The following is a 20,257-nucleotide window of genomic DNA, read 5'->3' as shown; positions in this document are numbered from 1 at the left end:
TGAACTGGCTCCCCTAACTAAATGCATAGGCATAGTTGCTGGGGAACAACGGGCTCTCTCCTTAGAAGGTGTTTTCCTCACTGTGATATACAGTTTGCTACTGGTTGGTATATACAATAGATCTTGCAAGTTTTTTGTATCTGTTTTAAGACTAGTTGTCAAGTAAATAATCAAGAAAATCATGGGGTTTAAGTCTAACATCATAAATAACTTTTTGAAGTAAATTTATAGATTTTTCTGGCTGAAAATCTGTCACTTCAGCATAGGCTTATGAGCTTTCCAGTCACATTTATAAAAAGGCATTTAATAAGAAGGCAGCATCTAGTGATGACTGTAGTCTGACTTACAGAAAAACTACCTGCCACAATATGATGATGAGTCAAAAGACATCACCAGGTCCTCTCTTTCTCTACATGTACATATTGATACAGTACAAGTGAAAAATGAGTTTCAAGATTCTAAGAAAAAACAAAGTGCCTTTCACCTAGACAATATAGCTTTGCAGGATTTCCCTCATAACCAATGCCAACCTGTGAAACTTTATGCCTGTCAATTCCTACCTCAGAAAGCTTCTCCACACAGACTCGGGAGTAATCCTCTAATAAGCAATATAACTGTGGGAGAGTACGAAGGAGGGGGATTTTATTTCCAGCTTTCTTAACACCATATGTTCACTTAATCCCACTCTTCATTTAGTTAAAAGCAATCCCTGAGTACTTCAGTAGAAATTACATGCAAACACACAGTGTGTGTGTGGGTGTACCTGTCTATAGCACAGCACATGTGTCTTTTAGACTGAGAGAAATCACACCGATAGCTAAGGCAGTGGAATTTTCCTAAATGCTCCTAAGTCACCTACCTCAAAAGTACATACGGAGATTCAAGAAGGAAATTTTCTCTGAAAGAATTACTAATGAGGATTGCTTGGATTTTTGCCCATCAAATCTTGAATAAAGATATTCAAATTATTCCTAAGTGCCATTTAGGTTTTTCTACCTCATCGCTAAAATTATTCAAAAAATCATGACAGCTCTCTGATAAGTCCAGAAACATCACACAAACCATGTAAAACATGCGGAAATGTTTATTTTCCACTTCTCACTTTAAATAAATTAAAAGTTTCAAAATACAATGAGAAAAAGCTGACATTTACTGTTGAAAAATCTCCTGCCCATTCATCTACAGCTGTTCAACAGAGAATCTGAAACTTCCCACAACTATTTTCAGTCGTTCACTAGTTAAGAAACAACTGCACCAGTTCAAACTACTTCTTTAAAAAATGTGACAAGTCCAGCCAATGTCACTTAAGTGGTCAAGACAGAAATTCCAGTAAATCCTGATGTATGATTTAAAAGGCATATGTCAAATATTTCACAAATGACAGAGAAAAAATAGTTCTGCTCTGTAAACATTTGGTACAGTTAAATGACAAAGAACTTCTGGAGAAAGCTGTACTTTCTACGCAGTCTCACAACTTGATTGTTGCCAGCTGGCTCCTGAAAAAAAGGGAAAGTCCACTTGAGAAAGTCACTATTCAGAACAAGATCCGAGGACAAGACATGGCGGAAGATGGCTGGGGAAGAACAGTTAAGAGTAACTGGAAAAACAAGCAGCAGTGCCAGCACTGAGCATACCAGAGGTGTATGTCTGCCCCTGCAGCTCCAGAAACTGGACTATGTTGCTGCAGTACATACAGACAAAGCTTCCCCCTGCAATTATGACCCGTGCATAAATGAGTTTGACTGAATTTAAAATATTTTGCTTTATAAAGAAAGGAAGCTAAATGTAGTATATTGGATTTTCACAGTGCAAAAATTCTGTTCTATCTCAGACAGTGGTGTGACTGATAACTCTATATTATTGCACATTCATAAAACCACTTATACTTTAATAATTATTAAATTAGAGCTAGCAGGTAATTATTCTGTAATGATGATTAACTGCATATAAAGTGTTTGGTATTAAAGGATAGACACTTTCAACATTACATTAAAATGCCCTTTTTCTAACTCAGTAAGCAAAAGACATCATTTCTGAAGTGAGATGAAATAGAACCTTTTCAGCATAAAATAAGAAATGCTGTCATGGAGGAAGTAAAAACAGTAGGTTAAAAGTAATCTGAAAGGTAAATAACTACATGTTACTTCTTTTATGCCTTGCCCTGTAATGGTTACATGGATAATATGAACTCCCAAGACCTTTTGAGAAGTGCTTTCCAGCCCGACCCAGAGAAATGCCTGATCTAGACCCCTGGATTATGCTGGGATTCTTCCAGTTTGATATCAAGCAGAGCCATTATGCCTAGAGACTCAGTAAGGACATGTCAAAACAGTCATTCCAAGAAAAGAACTTTTCATCCGAACTACAAGAAAAATATGAGCTGTCAAGTAGAAGCAGAAACAAACCCACTTTCTTTTTCCACCGCACTCTGCCACTCACCTCCCTTAGTATTTTAAGCATATTGTGGACCTGGTCTTTTTTATTTAAAACGATGGTTCTCATGACTGCAAGACTTCCGGTAATTATGTGCCAGAACTTCATAATTCTTATGAATGAGTAATCTCAAAATTTTCAGAGGCATCACTCAAAGAAAGCAAACATAATCCAAGCTGTGTTTATTTGCATATTTGTTTTCAAAGTTGTTGCCATAGCTTCGGTGTCTGTTTTTAGACCATCCTTACCATGTAGTGACTTCTCCAAAAACCGACCATAACACAGCCAATGTCCTCCACATTAGCATTTGTTTACACCATCCCCCTTGCTGTTGTTGGCACCTCATTCCAGTCCAAGTTACCTTTTTTTTCCCCCCTATGCTGATGGACCTTTTCCATTTTATATTCACCACTGAGATTTTTTTTCTCTTCCTTTAAAATGTACGGTCAGATAGAAAAGTATTGGCTCTCTTGCCTCCAAGAAGATGATGGAAAACCTTGTTTTATGAATGGCCAGTGCAACTGCTGTGATTGGGACCCACAGCTACATTATTTTCCCTTGTAATCACACTAAGTCAGATGATGGAAAAAGAAAAGCAGCTAGAGTATTAATAGATCTTGGGGGTGTGCTTAAGGCCTGTAACTGCACTGCGGAAAGCCACTCATCTGCTTCTCAGTAAGGATTTCTAGACAGAGCAGCATTTTACATTATTTTGTTCTTAAGGATATAAAAATATATACATTCTAATTGCACCTTGGAGAAGGAAAATTAATAAAGACAGTTGCGCCATTCCTCATTAGTGGAAATGCCCCACAGTTAGCCTGCTTCAGGCACTTTCAATATCACTGAATCCCTTGGGTGGGATTTTCCAAAGCGCCAGCATTAGCTCGGCCCTACTCCCATTAAAATCAATTACTGACTTCAGCCTGGGAGGAGAGTCCAGAGTCCCTGTGGTGCCCGGTATGTTGGCAGATCCTAATCTTTGTGTGTGCTGTTGCTTTGCTATGTTTATGTGCATGGATGCACAGGTGCTCAGATACATTCACTAGGGCCAGGATTTTCCTCAGAGGACCTAAAAAAGAACCAGAAAGTCAGCTGTGTGGAATAAAGAGTAATGGAGGGTAATAGAAGCCATGGAGGAAAGGGGAACTTCATGTAAGAGGAAACTTCATCAAGTGTCTAATGAAGTCAGTTAATTGCAGCCTCTATGCCCCAATTCACAGAGCGAAACGTTCCAGAACACATTTTCAGTACTACTTCACACAGTATATTTTCTATCTATGGAATCCAATTGCCACAGGCAATCATCAAGGCAAAGAGTTTAGTAGAATTAAAAAAAGGATTTAGGAAGCTTTGTGAGCAAAGACATTTGTAGCTGCATGTGCTATATTACAGCAATGCAGGGGACAAATGAGCTTCCTGCTGCAGCAGCATAAGCTGATTGCTTTGAGGGTCAAGAAGAAATGTTTTCTTGCCATGTGTCAACCCTGCTGATTTATTGGGATGTGTGATGTTTTAACTAAAAGGAGTAATAATAATAATGAATGCTATAGGTAGATTGTTTTCCAGTCTGTGTTGTGGTAATGCTGCCACCTCCATAAAAGGAGCATCAGTCGATAAATCTGCGGTGAAGAGCAGTCTCCCAAGCAAGGGTCTGGTTTGGCACTGATGAGAGCAGAATTCAGACCCTGGCTATGAACAAGACTGTCTTTCTGACTGTGGGGAGGTAGCTTACTCTCTCCATGCTTTAAATCATCATGTGAGAAACGGGAAGACAGTACTTCCCTAGTTCTCAGAGGAAGAACGAAGGGCAAGTGCATAAGGAAGAGAGTGGCCATATTTTCATTCACAGCCATTCTGTGCTTTGGATTCAGAGATGTCATCCCACTGTAAGTCAGGGTACTTCAGACGGAATTAGTCAAGATTTTCCTGATTTACACTGATGGAAATGAGTTAAGAAAATGGTGTTTTCATTCCACTGTTTGTGGTGCTCCAATGTTTGAACTTGTTCCCACGTGCAAATAGCAGCAGCCTTGCCTGAGAACAGTAGCCCTGGGAAAGCTTAGCGGTCTTAACCTAGAATAGGGGTGTCTCTGCAATGGATTATGTATAGTGCTGCCTGGCTTGAAACTCCAGAAGCTCTTGTCCCAGTCTGCATTCCTAATACAGGCTACTGTTGTCATTACACCTGTTGCTTCAAGGACAGATCCTCTTCAAGATCTTGTTTTTTACTCTGAACAGTAGATGAAGTCTGAGAAAAGGCATGTCTAACGTATAGGCTGAATTATTTATGTTAATGGGTATGGGTGCTATACCTGTTGCTAAGAAATGCTGTAATACTTTGTCATAACTCCCATTTGGAAATGCCATTATAGCTAACTGAGCAGCAATAGATACAGTATAGGTCAAGGAAGCTACTAATGCACAGGAAAGGCTTTTTAACGATTTTGTTAACTTTGCAGTTAGCAAAAAAAAATTGATAAAGCAGCAGGTGGAAATAGACTGCTCTTCTCCTTGTTAGAGCTGGCAGGGTCACAGGCACTCAAAGTTCTATGATGGGATAGCTGCATATAGAGAGATGCACACAAATATATATAGTTTTGATTGATAGATCCTGGATCAGACCCAGCTGGTCTTCATCATAATGTGAAATTTCTACTGCACAAGTCTTTGAGCTTTCTTGGTCCAACAAAGCAGTCAAGATGGGCGTTGTCAGGTTTATAAATTTTGAACTCTCTCATATTTCCAGCTTTTGCCTAGTGTATCCTTTATGGAAATTCCCCCAACTGCCTAATGATACATAACCTTTGGGGGGTTTATGTTTTCTTTTTCAGAGTTATTTAAATACAGAAAATAAACCTTCGAAGGAGTCAAAGTTAAGCTCAGCTGCCAGGGCTGCTTAGCTGCACTCGAGACTGATAGACAACATTTAGGGAGAAGGAAGCTTCAATAGGCATGGAATTACCAAACCGATAAAAACGATGCTCCATTTTATACCTTCTTATTTGGAAGCAGATATACATTTAAATTGACTTTTTCACTTACTCAAAAGGCTTAACAATTTTTATCGTTTCATTAGCTGTTACTTTTACTGGCAGATGTATGACTAAATCCCCTGTACCACTCTGAAGATCTTTCCCAATGTCTACTGCAAGTATGCACCATTTCCCTGGCCTGGGGGATGATTTTACATTAGTAATAATTAGACAGTAGTTCTGTAGGATACCCACAGATCCAGCCTGGTCCTCAAGCTTAAAATGGTCTGGCTCTGATCTCTGGCCTGCATTAACTGTGTTGTCTTTTGTCTGCTTAGGCTCAGGGCGACTTAGCAAGTTTGATATAAAGGAATAACATTTCTAGGTGCCAAAAAGCAGAGTTTGCCTTAGTCAGCTGCAGCCTCTTTTCCCTTTTGATACAATTTCATAGTTGAGTGTGTTAAGTTTTGCACACTTCATGGCCAGGCAGCCCCAGAGTATTGAATGCGACTTAGCAGCACATCTGTGCTGGGTCAGATGTAGCTGGAGCTGCCACAGAGCTGTGGAACGGCATGGCACGCTCAAGTAGCTCCTTGTACTGCCCATGCGCTCACTGTGCTTACTCCATGAATCTTGAATCTGCCCCTGAGGAAGGTGTTGTCATTCTAATCCGTTTAGGGTCACGGAGGTTCACCAGCAAAGTGTGGTGGGATTAATACAACCTAGAGACGCTCTCTAAACCTGCTGATAACATCAGCGCCACAGCCCGCTGCCAGTCCACTCTCACTGCTGGTACTGAGCAAGTGCAGAGAGAGCAGCACTGAAAATTGAAGCACTTAACAATTTTTTATTAAATAAAGTAGCCCAGACATATATTAATTCTGGATCTTTCCCACAAACTTCGAAGCAGTGCAGTAGTAGTGGTCTAGTATTTTGGATGGTTGGATTAAAATTATTTTATTCACAATTCCCGACGGCTGCTGGAATCTCCCGGTGCTGAACGCACGTCGTTTTATTCCACATTGAAAAATTTTAAAAGAAATTCAGAGTTGCCATTGAAACTGCCCGCTATTTCCGCACCCATAACTTTGATCTCATTTTGTCTGGGATATTGTTTGTCGTCAATATTTTATTATGTTGTCCAAAATTTGGAAGTGATTATATGCTGAGGCTAATGTATATAGCAAAGATTTTTTTTTAAATACATTAGAATTATAGGTGTGCGCTTCGACTTTCAAACGACTCAGTTGTATGCCCACATGCAAATCATTCTCTCCGCAAAACCACTTGTATTTCAAAAGCTGCTTTTTCATGTTGCTTTTGACCCAGCTCATATCCTCGCCGGTGAATTTGTATTTACAGAAGCAAGAAAACTGCCGTGATTTTGCATAGCTGTTCTCGTTCATGGAAAATGTACGGCAACCACCGCACTTCAGCCAACTGAAGGCGTCCCCGTGCCCCGCACTCCGGGATCACCCGCGGCACACCCGCCCGCCGCAGGGTCCCCGTTGCCGGCGATCCCCCCAGCTCCCGGCCACCCTGGGGACCCCCAGCCTGGGGTGCGAGGGGGGGCGTGCCCGGCGCCGGAAGTGCCGCGGGGGCGCGGGCGCGGCGCGCGGGCGGAGCCGGGGGCGCGCGCGGCGGAAACGCGGGAGGGGGAGGAAGGGAGCGGCGGGAGCGGCGGCACCGCGGGCGGAGCAGAGCGAGAGGCAGCGCGCCCGCCGCCGAGCCCCGGCTGCCGAGGGGCTGCGCGCCGAGGTGAGCGGCGGCGCCGCGGAGGCAGACGGGCGGGGGGCGGTGGCGCTCCCCCCACCCTTTTTCCTGGGGCTCACCCTCCCTTTCCCTGCGGTTCCTCCCTCCCCCCCTTTTTTCCCAGCGCTTCTTCCCCCCCTTTTTTTTCCCCAGCACTTACCCTCTTTTTCCCCGGCTCTTTCTCCTCCTTCCCTTTTCCCGGCGCTTCCCCTCCCTTCCCTTTTTTCCCGCTGCTTCTTTCCCCTTTTTCCCGTTGCTTCCTCCCCCTCCCCCTTTTTTTTTCCCCCGGCTCTTGCCCGCGCTCTCCCTTTTTTCCCGGCGCTACCCCCCCGTTTTCCCGGCTCTTGCTTCCCCCCGTTCCCTTTTTTCCCCAGGGCTTCTCTCCCCTTCCCTTTTCCCCGGCGCTCCCCCCTCCTTTTTTCCCAGCCCTCCGCCCGTGTTCCCGGCGCCGCTCCTGGGGTCTGCGGTGCTGGTGGCGATGCGGGTGGGGGGTTTCCATCCGTCCCCGTGCAGGGCGAGCCTCGGGAGCGGCAGGGATGCGGGAGGGATGCAGCGTGTGGCATGCGGACAATGTCAGCTCGGGAGCGTCTCCACCCTGTGGAGCTGCGGGCGAGTCCCCTCACGGGCTCCTGCCACCCGGCGACAGAACGCGCTCCAATCCCCCTTCCCTGGTGCGGAAAGGAAGGGTTGGTGTGCATTGTTCCTCCCAGCGTTTGTTAAAAAGAAAGACCCGGGAGCTTTTAGGCTTTTGAGCCGTAGGAGCCGGTGAGGGCGGGCGGGTCTGGGAAGAGCCTCGCAGGCAGGGCTGGCGGCTGCAGTGGTTTTCCCGAAGACGGGGGGAGAGCGGTCCATTGGATTTTTCTGCTTGGGGATTGTCAGTAGTGGTGGGAGGGAAAGGAGGAGTGTCTGCACACAGGAGCGTCACGTCAGCTGCGTGGAATTCATAGAGGTGTGCTGATCTTCCTTCTGCAGCGATGCCGGTTGTCTTATGGCAGTGACTTACCTGTTCGTTTTGGAAGGTTTTATTTCCTTTTGGTTTTTTAGCTTGCGTGGTGGAAAAATCACCTGTACATTTGGGTGCTATCTTTGCGATTTGTCATTTTTACTACTGTTTCAAGGCTTTTTATGCTTTTACGTGGTTATAGGTATTCAGAAGGGAACAAACAGCAGTATGTGTCATATAATCCTCCCTTACTGGAGGAGGACAGGTACCCTGGGTTTGGCCTGAGTATGGTATTTCATATGGCTGATATCTCTGCGTTGCCATTCATGTGATGGAAGGATGGGGAACTACTGTTTTATGAGGCTGTAGAATCACATCTACTTGCTCTCAAAGAAATTGCCTCTTTTTGCCTGTCCGCCGCTCATGCCCCTGCCCTGCAGACCAGGGACATATTAGCTTTTAAACCACCTTTGAACAGAAAATGAACTCAGAAGTTTATTATGAATGAGTGTACATGTTCGTTGAGACAATATGTCTAAGTTGGACAATGTTCCAATTTTACTGTCTGTTTAATCAGATTTTGCTGCTCTGAAGTTTCCTATTAAAGTAGAAGAACAGAAAAATCATTTGCTAAATCATCTTGAAGAGCAAAAGTGTAGGTCGTAAATTCCACTTCCAGGGGATACTTCACGCATAAATTACGTAAAGGTGTAGATGTGTTCATGTTTAATGTGCCTGTATCCTTCTCGGGTGGATATGGTGAATAGTGGAATATAGAGTTTTTTTCTGTACCTAAACTGGTATGTAGTTTTTTGTATCAATAGGTGACACTCAAATTATCTTACAAAAATCCACAGTGGGGAAGCTTTTTGCCTTTATAGAACAAGGAGGTAAGTGGCACTTAGGAGTTAGTTTATTACCCTTCTACAAATTTAATTTTCAGAGAGATTTCCTTGAAATGGCTTGGGTTTTAGACTTGCGCAACAACCAGTGAAGAGTCTCTCTACCACTGTTTCTCTGGCTGATCATGGGACTACAGGGAGAATAGTATTGCTGAGATAAGCCATAGATCAGGAAAGCAATGTACTTTACAAGCTGTCCTCGAAAGAACATAAAAAATATTGTGAAAACAAATTATGTATAATCTTGAGTCTGCGTTCTTTGAGTAAGATCTTGAGACCACTGCCTTCAGGTTTGAATTTAGAATATTTTTTTCCAGAGTAGTACATTGACATAAACTGGTCTGGACTTCCTGTATATTGCAGTGCTTTACCTTTCGTAATAAGGTAAAGCCATGGTGCAGAGAGCAGTTCTTGGCTAAAGGAATGTATGAGGCTGCTGTGGTAAATTTTGTAGGTAGTGGTTCAACATGATTGATCTTGAGAGGCTTTATATTTCAAGAGATTGTGTCAGTCTTGTGAGTATTAGAATGTGTGGATATCACTTCGTTTCTCCCTTCCCCTAAACCACTGGGTTTTTTTAGCTGTAAAGCCATTGTGTTGATTCGTTATTTGAATTTTCACAGACTTTCAACATGTGCTTCTGTATCTTTTTCTTCTGCATCAAGATTTTTAATAAAATCAGCTAGCTTTTCTAGCCAGAAATAGTTACTACTTTGTACAATTAATTGAACATTTTTTATGCTGTATTAATCTGATTTTTACTGGTCATACAATTTGCCTTCCTTCTTCGAATGTCTTTCAGCCACTGGGGGAGGTGGAAATCTGTCAAACTGGGACAGAGTTAAATCTGAGTGACTAAGCCAGTTAGGCAAATACTAAGAAGAATAGTGCTGAAGATCCCAGCCATTGAGTAATCTACATCACGTTCGCAATAGTAGAAAAATCCAAGTCTCTTCTGTTACAAATGAAGCCAAAGATTGCAGAATAATCGCGCTGCCTTTTCTGTTATGTTAAACAATAGTTTTACTGCTGAATTTTCAAGTAGAACTGAAATAATATGCTTCACGTCTTCCCTTTAACATCTGTTGATACCGAAGGCCCTGCTGATGAAATCTAGAACTTGTTACAGGCATTGAAAATGTCCAGCTTGTATTTCAGTGCCCAACAATAAGCCAAACAGTGATGGATGCTTATGTAGTGATATTTCACACATTCTGGCAGTTTCAGAGAAAGGAAAACGTATGTTGATTTACAGCTGAATCAAGCAATCTTGGACAAATAAGCCTTATAAAAATAGGCATTCCAGATGTGTGTTATTGTTAAGGTTTTATAATGTGCAGAAATGACATCAGGATGCTGAGCAGTCACATTTAACATGTTAAGGTTGTTTAAGGCAATGTAACTGTTACAAAACCAAAGTTGTCCTATTGAATAAGTCCTTTTAAGAATTCAAAAAATGCCTTTATCATAATGGGCAGTTACAGGTTTTGAGTGAGTATACATGTTGAACGCTCTCCACCTTTTGGAATGTCTACAAGGTTGGGGAATGCCAGTGAAGAAACTTGCACTGTGGTTGCCTGTTATTGTTGTTCTTCCGATTGGTAAGGGTTTTTAGTTTCTTCTTTTTAATCCGCGAGCGTTATTATCAGTTAAAAGCTGTGGTCATTGAAAATGGCGTGTTGTTTTCAAGAGGTTAATGCTAGAAATCAGTCCCATTAAGTGCATCCTTGTGAGAAAGACAAGTAAAACTCCTTGATGATTCAGGTCGCTGGTAATCATAGAATCACCAGATTGGAAAAGACCTCTTGGACCATTGAGTCCAACCATTCCTATCTGCCGCTAAACCATGTCCCTGAGCACCTCGTCTACCCATCTCTTAAATACCATCCAGGGATGGTGACCGAACTACCTCCCTGGGCAGCCTCTGCCAGTGCCCAATGTCCCTTTCTGTGAAAATTTTTTTTCTGATACCCAGTCTGAAAAAATCTTCATGGTTGAAAATATTGCAAAGACTAAGAAAAGTATCTGCAGCAGACACTTTATGCAGCTGGATCCAGATACATTGGCTGATATTTTTTAATTTCAAGTAAGTTAAAGTAATTTGTCTATTTTGTCCTAAGTAGTAATTTTAATTCTTTGCTAGGACAGGCTGTAGTTGAAGTGTTTAATGTAAGATGCTATATAGAATAATATTTTTGTTGAGCTTGCTTTTTTTTATATACATCTGTGAATTAAAAGCACTTGAAATGTCTTCTGTGAGCTATCACTCTGTTAGAAATTGTATGGAGCAAGATGACGTGCATGAGAGTTTGAAGCTGGCCCAAGGTTAAATATTAGGAAAATTCTTTGTCACCGTCTTATTTCATAATGAGTTAGTTGAGTTCTGTAGAGAGGACGAGGGGAAGAGGAGGAGTTCCAGAGCTACTATAAAAATAGTTTTAAAACTTTTTTGTCATAGAACATAGTTTTTGCCTGTTACTGTCTTAGAAATTCATCAGATTAATTTAAATAGATGAAGATTCAATTGTCTTTCTGATTACTTTGCCTCTGGTCTGTCTTTCTAGAAGACCAGTGTGTAAGTGAAGGTTTTTATACAAAAATACTACAGTGAGTCTGGTGAGGGAATTACTGTACACAATAGCAAAACTGTTATGATGTATTTACTTTTCTTGAATAAATATTTTTAAAGTGCTCAAGAACTCAAGTTGTGCTGATGAAAATGCACTGATGTTACATAGAGCAAATGGTAAACTGAATGAGGGTTGTTCTCATCTTGTGTGAAAATTGTCTTAAATATCATTCCTTATTGGAGTGTTAAGCTGTTCCAATTGTTGTATTTGATGTCTGCTGAAACAGTCTCGCTCTGTGTAAGGGTGTCAGTACTCGGTCAGTCGAAATGTTTAAAATAACAAGTTGTGCTCATGTGCTAAAACAGTGCTCTTTTGCTTAAGCTACGAATAGCACGAATCCCAGCCACCTTACTGTTTCCCACTGCTTATTACAGCTTAATAACTGATTTCTAGCAGATCAGGATTAGAAAGAAATAGGATGAAGAAGTGATGTAATTTTGCAGTTATGTGACTCTCATCACGTTATTACTTGTGTCAGTATTGGGTTATCATCTAAAAAAGGTCCAGGAGACGTGGAATATGGAACCTGACCATTACTCTCAAATGTTTGTATGAAGTGGGAAAATATGCTAAATAAAATGTATACAGAAAGGGGCGGGGGGGAACTAATTGACATCCTTCGTCATCTCTGATAACTTTACTCTTCAGAAGGCTTTTGAAGTAGTTTCACAGGGACTGGCAGGAACTCTTCATGTGATAGTGAGAGTTCAAGTCCGCTGTCTGTCTGGCATAGGGTCCTTTGCTTCTTCCAGTGCTGGGGTTATCTCATCTTTTCCTTCCCTTTTCCAAAAAACTTAGCCGTTTGCTGTATTCATAGGATTTGCAGGATTCTTGGCCTAATTTTTTTGTCCTTATACGGGGTTAAAGGAAAACAAATGATGTATATGCATAGTCTGGTTAGAGTTGAGACGTGCAATACAGGTACTTCTCATAGTTTTTAATTGTTGCCTTCATGGCAGGAAGGCCATGGTAGGAAGGAAGAGCTTAATAGTTTGCTCCCTAAAGAAAAGCAAGTAGCACTTTTCACTTTCCAATGATACAGGAATAGACTTCATCTTGATGCAAATTGTCATTGTTATCAGTTTCCTGCTTTCAGAACAGCCATCTTTAGCATAGTAAAGGTAGTTCAGTCTATGTGATTATAGTCTTAATGCCTGAACTTGGTTACAGAGTCCTGGTAAAAGCACTCCCCCATCTAAAACTGTTGTCAAGCAAGTACTATCTGGTTCTGCTCTACCATCGTGTATCAGTGACTTGTAAAAGCTGCAGATTCTTCGGGGAGGAACTGCAAACTCTTCAGGAACTACTCTGTGCAAATTTTATTTTATTTTCTGAAATCGTTAGTCATCTTAAAGCAAAAATGTTTTCAGAAGTGTCCAATAGACTTAATTACAATCCTTACTGAAAATGTAATTGGTAAATTTGCATCATATGCTTGTAAAATAGGATTTCAAAGGCTGTGTCATTGAACAGCATTAGAAGTGCAAATAATGAATATGTATCAAGCATTTATGATAAAATAATTACGTCCGAAACAGTTGAGTTCTTCTCTGGTATCACCTTTGCAGCTAAATCTTTTCAATATGCATCATAAAATTGCCTGCTGAGTTAAGTGCAACATTAGAAGTTGAGTGAGTTACTGCATACTGTGAAAAACGCTACCTTTGCAGCATGGAATTCATAAAGGTGTTCTGGCATAGAATTGTTTTTCTTTTTGGAACTTACAGGTTGTGCTAAGACAGTTTTGCCCCAAATGTGTTGTTCCAATTGGTGATGAAAAAATATTTAGTGGGTTTTTAATGTCTCTGGATTTATTTTAAATCGCTTCACTGATTATTATGATGAAATATCTGTGTCTAAAATGTCTATTTGATTGGTTTAATCACTGAGAAAGTGTACCAAAACTGACAGGTTTTCCGTTCTGTCAGATGGCTTGTATATTTGTAGCGGTACTCTTGCATTTATTTCTGAAGCTGCTGAATTGATCCTTGGGATATATGATAGGTGAAAAAACAAATGTTTAGGACGTAACAGGTTGTATACACACACACTTGCTGGCTTTTCTTCTCTCCTCTTTCCATTTCTTCATGATGAGGTGTCACTGATAGGCTTCATTATGGATGTTACAGAAGATAGCATTAGCAAAACAAATTTACAGGTTGTTTGGAGGAAGTAAAGTTGTTCCGTGTGTTGTTTATAAACTTCTTCCAGTCATTAGTCTCTGGGCACATGCATTTGCTGTGCCTGGAGTTGCCCCAGGTTTGCAGTTCTCCCTGCCTGCATCGCTTACAGCGCTGACCCAGTCTCAAGAACTTTGTTCTACTCAGTGGTTTTTCTAGTTGATCCCTTAATGAAATGGTATTAATAGGAGCAACAAAGAAGCAATCGAGATTAGAGACAACTTCCTTTTCCCTTCTGTTTTTTCCTGGTGGGAATATCCTTTAGGTCTTATTTAGCTTTAGTGATCACAAAACTGTTGTTGTGTTACCAGTTTCTTCTTTTTAAGAGTACTTTCAAGATTTAATGCATGTAAATTCTGTGATCCACAGCATGCCAAATTGCTAAAATTGAAGGAAGGGGTGATGAGTTGCAGTAAAGGATTCTACCTTTGCGGAGCTCTTGAGAGCAGGAGAGAAGCTACATTCTTGTATATGCCTTCCTGCACCATGATTATATAGCTTTTCAAAATTAAAGGTTCTGTTATCTCTAGGATGTAAAAGCATTTTTAAAATAAACTCCCTCTGGACTGCTGTTTGCATCTTATGAGAAGTAAAACGTATCTGTCCAGGATTTCTGAATCTGCCATAGGAAATGCTTTGCACCATGACGCTGTGAATGAATTAGTTTTCATATCCAGATGACAAATGTTATTTATACTTAATTTAGGCAAGGTGATTTACAAAACTGGAATGGCTTCTAGCCCAGTATTGGAGACAGTAAGTTTTCAAGATGTTTTCAAACATCTCATGAATGAGACTGATTTTCACAGCTTAATGATGATCTTCCAAAGGTGAAATTGGCATGGGAAGCTTAATAGTTTTGCAGAAATATTGTACTTGCATACTGATTGCCTTAATTTTGATCCTGTGTTTTTTTTCTGCTTGTGTCTGAGCTCATTGCTCCTCTTCTTTATGGTTTAGAACAAGAAATATTGAATTAGGTGGGAAGAGAAGTATTCTCAAAGAAATGTGAAACTGTTTCATTATGACTTTGACAATGTTCCCTCAGGTTTTCTGGGAAACCTGTGTTGGCTGGGAATATGCAAAGATAAAGGCTAAAGTTCTTTAGTTTTTATTAACGCTGAAACTTTGTGTCTTCAAGGACCAGACACACTATCTGAAAATGAATAGCACGTCTACTCTAGCTATGTTCAGAAGCACAGACAGTGTTCACCGCCCAGGGAGGTTCCTCACAATTGTTCTGTGGGAGGCAAATTACTGATGGATTGTGCTTTGACTTAAAATAAAGCCTCAGCCTTTGCTGTTGCGCTGCTGGCTGTTCTTAGGCAGTTTGCTGCTCATGTATGGTTGTTTTCAGTTTCATCCTGACTTGCCTAGTTCATGCCTGTATAGTGATGAGGCATCTTGCATAGGATTTTTGATTCCATGCCAGAAGCCAAGCATTCCAAGCTCTCTTTATTTATCCTTAGTGATTTTGCTTCCTGCTTCTCTCCGTGCTAGAATGATCACCGTGATCTTGTTGCACCATTGAAGACTGAGTTAATCATTGTTGGAATCTGTCTTTCTTTAATACATCAGTGCAAGTTTGGACTCCCCAGGTGTCTCTAATCATTCTTCTTTACAGGTGCTTAAAGACCTTTTATACAAATGTGTTTTATAGTACATTAAAAAAAATCCCACAGTGAAAGAAAGAACAGTGAAAGTTGTTCTGAGCCTTTATAGAAAAATGCTTTACAGACCTCTGTTCTCCAAGGAAGTTGTCACTTATCTCTTTAATGCATGACTTAATAAAATGACCTTTTACTTGGACATGTAGTTCGGAGTGGCTTTGAGGAAAAACATGTGTGATTGCATGCTATTCCCAGAAAAGCTCTCTGCAATTTTTTTTGTGCATGTCAGTAACCAATGTTTCTAGTAGTTTTGGACTTTATTTGACAGTAGTTGAATCTGAGGGTTTAAAAAAAAAAAAAGCATTTATATCTGTTTAAATAGTCACATTTTATTAGGGGGAAGAGGAGGGTAAGCCATTCATTTTCACTCACGACTGACTTTGCAAGGTAGTAACACTGACTAAAACTGGTGAATTCCTTTGGCCATCTCTGAGCACATTACAGGTCAGCAGAACAACTCTGCCTGAAGCTAGGTAACAGAAGATTGCTTTTTATTTCACCTCTATTTAGGTATGTCTATCATTAAGTAACTTAGTGATATTCTAGCCTTTCAATTTCACTGAATTAAATAATATTTCTCAGACTGGTGTCAATACTGAGAATAAATTCCTACCAAGGGAGGAAGGAAAGGAATTATTTTCCTAAATAAATGTTCAATTGTTCTGGATTAGAGACATCAGAAATTCTTTCTAAGAAGCACAGCAGAAGTGAGAAGTCTCATTTTCAGCAATTACATGGAAGGAGAAAGAGGGCCCCATAGAAAAGCCTGGATGTTGTCGTCCCTTCTGGCAGCTGGCAGAGCGTAAAATTGAAGCAATAGGGAATTGAGAGAAATTTTTAGGTGGAACCTTATATAGCCACATCACAGTTCTTGTAGTGAAATGTGTGGTATCTTTGTGAAGACTGCTCTGTATTAACTAAACTGCAATTGATACTGCAACATACAGCTTAACTTCTTGTGCTTGCTGTCTTAGTGGAAATCAAGAGACTTTCTTGGTAAAAACAGAAAACAGCCCTCCAAGCTCAAGTGCTTGCTATTAGCTTGACTGAAACTTTCTATTTTGTTATTGCTTATTCCTCTTTAGCTTGAATTTATGCAAAAAAAAAATCCTTCAGAAGGTCCTAAAAAATGATTTAACAGGAAGCCCTTGGAATTAGTTACTACTATTATGTAATGACAAATTTTAAGTTCTCTTTTACCAGCTGGAATGGAATATTCCTGGAATGACTAGTGTGCGTTGCGGGGTTGAAAGTCCAGTGTAGAACAAACAAATGCAAGCTGTGCACTTTAAACTTCAGTGGGGTTTCATTTCTGAAACATGATGACCTGAGTGTTTCCCTTTTTGAAAAGAGGTGTCACTTAATCTTCGTTCTTCTGAATTACCAGGTAGTTAACTTCCTGTGTGACACTTGTAAATATATTGACATGGATAGACTGTTACAACAAGTCATTTTGTGAATGATTTTTGTGTCCTTTTTTTTTTTTTTTGTGGTCCTAGGTCATTCAAAATTTTATGAGGTTTGTGTGGCCTTTAGAGATGCATAGTATAGCAAAAAACATTGTCACTTGACACAAATTACTTTGATTTAATGTGCAGGCTGTCTGCTGTCATTGTCATAAAAAGTTTAAATTGAACTGCTGTTGCTTGCTTTCTGGTGTGAAGACTGATCTAAGTGCAGTATGTAAGGCATGTTATTGTATTGTCTGTGACTTTAAAAATTATTCCTTATATATAATACCTTCTGATGATCAATGTTTTCCACTAATTCTTGTAAAGTGTATACTTACTTATTTTGAAGATGACAGCGTGTGTTATGTCCCTGTATAACGTGACCACAGGCCAAGCTCATGTCTTTGTAAGCTGTAAGGTAGAAGGTGCATTAGCATTTGAGAAATGAGAAGTGAACATGAAAACAGTAATAAAACAGGTGTAAAGTGAAACTGGGGAATGTGCTTTAGAGCAATGCCTTCCATAGACTTTATTTAGTTTCGTGATTTTGTAGAGCATAATAAAACTCCTACATTCTGAACTTGGATTCCACCTCTCCATTTTTTCTTTTTAAACTGAAGAATGCTGCTTTGCTGGGGAAATGAAGGTCCAGTGAAAGAAGCCCTTAGTTTACTTAGTATTTCTTTAGTAATTTCCGAAGTTCTGCTTGCATCCATAATGTGATTAGTAACGTTTCATGGGAGTGGGGCGATAGCAGTGGTCTGGTCCTGTGTGTCGGGAATTGTCTATGTAGTTACATGGAACTGGTTTGAACACATGGTTTGAGGCTTGTGTTTCAACAGTAGTAAATAGTGATGATCTTCCTGTCACTAGGTGTGCATGCAGTAGCCTGGTGTTTAATGGAATACAGATGGATGACTGTGTAGTTTTTGTGGTTTTGTTGCCACTATGCTTAATGTATTTTATAGATCACGTTTAGAAAATCTGTAACTAACTATGAGCTTTTTCTTTCCAGAGATGAGAAATTGTATCCATTACTCTGCATTCTGTAAAAAATTGATTTGTGCCTCCCGTGTATTGCTGATCTTTTATAGTGTCTTGAGGAATAGGACATTATTTTATAAAAAGGAAGCTAGGTCTGCCACAAAGGAAGCATTATATTATGGATTAAATACTGTCCTTGTCATCTTTGAACCACACTTTTTCTGCTGTCTTGTTACGTGCATGTTTTTTCTTTATACAGTCTTCCAGTTCTATAGTTGAGTTGCAGTAGTTTTTAAAGTTGAATGTGTGGCTCTGTTGTCCTCTTCCTATGTATTGGTCTTGGAATGTTTGCTTCTGAAATGCTTCTTGATGTGATACTGAATGGGTAGAAAAATCTTTTTTTTCTGTGCTCATTTCCTTCCTGTACTTGGGCTTATGTTTGCATGTGTGCTCTTAAGTTTTCTTAAGATGGGGAACACCATTCTTGCCAAAGTGCACGTGGGGGGAGGTGAATAGCATAGTTAGCTACGTTTGCCCTGTGCTTTGTGCATATTCTCCTCATCTGGGAGAAATTCTTTAGATGATGCACAAGAATTGAAAAAGGAGCTGAGAACTTGCTCTCTGTGACTTGCTTGCATTTTAAAAAAAATATATAAAATGTCAGGAATAATAGAGCTGGAAGGAGGTACTGTTAGAATTGACAGCACAGAAGGCGGTGAATGATTCCATGGATGGATTGCTCCTTTAATTGTTTTCTTCTGAGAGAAGGTTGTGATGTCAGATGAAGAGTTGAGACAAGGAATAAACAAGGTCTTAGGATGCACCCCATTTTCATACAGGTATTTATTCATAAATGATGTTGAGGGACATGCTGTGGCTTGTAAGATCTGGAGATCAAACAGCTCAATTACAAGTGGTTACACTGATAGAGACAGTGACACAGAAATAGTGCTAACAGCCAGGCTTGGATTCCTGGTAGACATTCTCAGCAGTATTGCCACAGGAGCACAGCCAGCCAGTTCCCTTAATAAGTGTGCAGGTCCACTGGCAGCTCTGACCCAACAGCTGCGAGTGATGTTATGGCATACTAGCACCTCGCTGTTGAGTCATTCACTGCTGATCATTCTAGCTACTGTCCATAAGGGATTTTGGCTATTTTCTTGACTAACATTTCCACATGGACCTTGATGACCAATCTTTCAAGAAGTGGTTAATCCACTGACTTTGCACTGATTACAGCTTTGTCAGGCTTTTGCTAAATTGCTGTATATTCAGCCAACATCAGAATGTGAAGTTAAGATTTTTGAATACTGTTGAACAATAAAAGGAGAACATAACAATATGACCCATATCTTCGATTTTCTCCAAGTTCAGAAAACTGAATTGTTTGTACGACTTCCTTCAATATGATGGGGAAATTGCCTGGGTAATTGCTTCGTTATTTATTGTATTTATATGTATCATCTGTCAAAGCGTGTTGCAGGATTTCTGTGGAATGCAAAAGAACATTTTCAGTGGAATGCCAAATCCAACTCCAAAACCTAACTATGTTCTGTATGGAAATGTTCTAAAGACATATTTATCGAGACTTAAGTATTTAAGGACTCTTAGTAATGGACTATGTTGGTAATACTGCCTGTCTCTTGTCTACTGCTTTGTTGTGTGAGCAAGTGTGTGAAAGGTATACTGGTATAAATAAAATCAAAATTTCTTCCCTTTCTGACTTTCTGATCTCTCTAAAATGGCTTCAGCTAGAAGGTGATAGCAGTAAGTACTAGGAATCCATCCTTGGCCCATGTGACCGGCAGTGTTCAGCACTTCAGCAAACAGCAGTGTGTGGAAATCTTTCCCAACTTTCTTCCACTGATTTTTGAGCTTGTTTTTCTTTTTCCTGTGGAAGTTGGACTTTTCTCTTTTGCTTTTCTTTACTTGAAAAGATATGGGGCGGGGTGGGGGTGTCTTATGGTTTGGTGTTTTTATTGGTGTTCATGGTTTTTAGTTTGTTTTTTTTGCTTGCGTTTGGTTTTTTTTGGAGGGGGGAGGAGGCTATTGGTGGTGGGGAAGATATTTTGGTTTTATTTTATTAAGAAAAAGCTTTATGAGGTTTTTTCTTCCACTCTTTGACTTGTAAAATTAAAATTTAAATGGCATACTCTTTAGTATGTGTATAACATTGTCTAATCCCAAATATTGGGATTGTAAGTCTAGTATTTCCTGAGTTTTTAACGCTGTTTCTTCTTTCTGCTATCACTTCCTCCTGGAGAAAGACTAACTAGTTTCCTTCAGATGAATCAGAACTTAGATTTTCTGACTTTGTATATACATGTTGCTTGGATT

At 40.2% G+C, this 20,257-nt stretch overlaps 1 protein-coding gene across 2 annotated transcripts in view; it reads left to right on the top strand.

Annotated features, from left to right (window-relative positions):
* The first annotated feature begins 7,012 nt into the window (after positions 1-7,012).
* Positions 7,013-20,257, top strand: part of RAPH1 (Ras association (RalGDS/AF-6) and pleckstrin homology domains 1) — a 95,968-nt gene continuing 82,723 nt past the window's right edge. For both annotated transcript variants that reach the window (XM_054069991.1, XM_054069992.1), the window contains exon 1: positions 7,013-7,166. The gene's annotated coding sequence lies outside the window, so the exon portion shown is untranslated. The remainder of the gene's footprint in view (positions 7,167-20,257) is intronic.

Source organism: Cuculus canorus, chromosome 6, assembly GCF_017976375.1.
Source record: "Cuculus canorus isolate bCucCan1 chromosome 6, bCucCan1.pri, whole genome shotgun sequence".
NCBI lineage: Eukaryota > Metazoa > Chordata > Aves > Cuculiformes > Cuculidae > Cuculus > Cuculus canorus.
Note: the sequence above shows the minus strand (reverse complement) of the source record. Positions and strands in the feature narration are given on the sequence as shown.